The 2,500-nt window shown below is 46.0% G+C and overlaps 1 protein-coding gene across 4 annotated transcripts in view; it reads left to right on the forward strand.

Annotated features, from left to right (window-relative positions):
- The window catches only part of pik3r3b (phosphoinositide-3-kinase, regulatory subunit 3b (gamma)), a 218,511-nt gene that overhangs the window by 195,604 nt on the left and 20,407 nt on the right, over positions 1–2,500 (forward strand). The window lies entirely within an intron of this gene.

The following is a 2,500-nucleotide window of genomic DNA, read 5'->3' on the forward strand; positions in this document are numbered from 1 at the left end:
ATTTCTACTTTTTCTTTCTTTCTTTTCCTTTTTTTCTATATAAAGAAAGGCGCTTGGAAGCATGTCATCATTTGGGGTGTTGAGCATCCTGTCAGCGATGCGAGTCGCAGCTAATAAGAGGGAGCAGAGTTCACCCCTCAATGTGGAGTCTCCTTTGTTCGGAGCTGCGCTGCTGGAATGGATTGTCACTCACTTTTCATTATTCCGCTTTCTCTTATTATGTTTGCCTGACCCAATCTGTCTCAGCCTGTCCTCATTTGTGACTTTAAAATTTACTAGCTTGAAAGTAAAAAAAATAATAGATTGAAAAAGGAGACAGAGAGCAAGAGAGAGAATACACTTTTCTTCTTTTTTTTTCTCAGACTGATTTAGGGAAAGGGAGAGCTGGCCTTGGTTGGTGGTGTTCATATTTTTTTTTTTGTTTGTTTTATTTAATTGACGAGAAACACAATGGCAACATAAAGAAGCTATGTCGAGTGTGTCAACTATTGTGTAGCACATCTTATTTTCAGCCATAGTAGCAGAAATGATCCAAGCGGATCAGTACAAATGTTTTGGCGTATTTTTCATCCCAAGGATTTTCTTTTCTAATTAGTGTCAAATAATCTGTGTGTGTGTGTGTGTTGGGGACTGAGTTCGTCTCGCAATTTCAGAAAAAGCTGACCATGGTAAACTGAAGGAATGTGAGGTTTCAGCTCCGCTGGTGCACCTGCCTTTTGGCGTGTGTGTGTGTGTGTGTGTGTGTGTGTGTGTGTGTGTGTGTGTGTGTGTGTGTGTGTGTGAAAAAACCCACAAAGGCATTTCCCTTCCTCAATGGCAGCGTGCCGCCCTGCTACTGTAGCCCTCAATGGGTCTTTGTGGCTACATGAAATCCCCCAGCCCTTTCACTGATCTGCATGGCCGTCACACACACACACACACAGGTAACCTTTTGTAAACCTTTCTTAAATTATTTATTATTATTTAAAAAAAATTGCAGCTGATCAGATAAGAAAAGGAAGATAAATCATACCTGATGCACAAAAGCTGCTTTGAAACTGTGTAGTCAGCCCTGACAGCAGCTGAACTTCTGCCATCTCTCAGCTTCTGACAGCCAGAAAGTGCACATAGAGGCCACATGCTCACCCTCCACTTTATCTTCACTGTATTGTACCTCTCTTACTTTCTCTTAAAAAAAGGCCAAATGTGTCTGTTCCTCCCCTGAGGCCTTCCCCCTTTCTGTCACACTGAAAGCTCTGTGTGTGTTGTATTTGTGTGTTGTATTTGTGTGTTGTATTTGTGTGTTGTATTTGTGTGTTGTATTTGTGTGTTGTATTTGTGTGTTGTATTTGTGTGTTGTATTTGTGTGTTGTATTTGTGTGTTGTATTTGTGTGTTGTATTTGTGTGTTGTATTTGTGTGTTGTATTTGTGTGTTGTTTGTGAGTGTGTTGTGTTTGTGAGTGTGTTGTGTTTGTGAGTGTGTTGTAATTGTGGTGTGTGGTAATTGTGGTGTGTGGTAATTGTGGTGTGTGGTAATTGTGGTGTGTGTGTGTGTGAGTGGTGTGTGTGTGAGTGGTGTGTGTGTGAGTGGTGTGTGTGTGAGTGGTGTGTGTGTGAGTGGTGTGTGTGTGAGTGGTGTGTGTGTGTGTGAGTGGTGTGTGTGTGAGTGGTGTGTGTGTGTGTGAGTGGTGTGTGTGTGTGTGTGTGGTGTGTGTGGTGTGAAGTGGTGCTGTGTGTGAGTGGGTTTGTGTGTTCGTGAGTGGTGGGTGTTGTTGAGTGGTGTGTGTGTGCAGTGGTTCTGGGTGATTGTGGTGTGTGAGTGGTGGTGTGTGTGCGTGGTGGTGTGTTGAGTGGTGTGTTGTGTGCGTGTGGTGTGTGTGCTGATGTGGTGTTGTGTCTGTGTGGTGTGTGTGGTGTTGTGTGCTTGGTGTGTTGTGTGAGTGTGGGTGTGTGTGTGTGTGAGTGGTGTGTGTGTGTGTGTGGGGTGAGGGTGGTGTGTTGCTGTGGTGTGTGCGTGTGGGGTGTGATGTGTGTGGTGTGCGTGTGTGTGTGAGTGGGTTGTTGCGTGTGTTGTGAGTGGTGTGGGCGTGTTGTGGTGGGAGAGTGTGTGCGTGTGTGTGTGTGTGTGTGGGTGTGTGTGTGTGTGGTGTGTGTGTGTGTGTGTGAGTGGTGTGTGCGTGTGTGTGAGAGTTGTGTGCGTGTGTGTGAGAGTTGTGTGCGTGTGTGTGAGAGTTGTGTGCGTGTGTGAGAGTTGTGTGCGTGTGTGTGAGAGTTGTGTGCGTGTGTGTGAGAGTTGTGTGCGTGTGTGTGAGAGTTGTGTGCGTGTGTGTGAGAGTTGTGTGCGTGTGTGTGAGAGGTGTGTGCGTGTGTGTGAGAGGTGTGTGCGTGTGTGTGAGAGGTGTGTGCGTGTGTGTGAGAGGTGTGTGCGTGTGTGTGAGAGGTGTGTGTGTGTGAGGTGTGTGTGTGTGTGAGGTGTGTGTGTGTGTGTGTGAGAGGTGTGTGTGTGTGTGAGAGGTGTGT

Source organism: Tachysurus fulvidraco, chromosome 5, assembly GCF_022655615.1.
Source record: "Tachysurus fulvidraco isolate hzauxx_2018 chromosome 5, HZAU_PFXX_2.0, whole genome shotgun sequence".
NCBI classification, from domain to species: domain Eukaryota; kingdom Metazoa; phylum Chordata; class Actinopteri; order Siluriformes; family Bagridae; genus Tachysurus; species Tachysurus fulvidraco.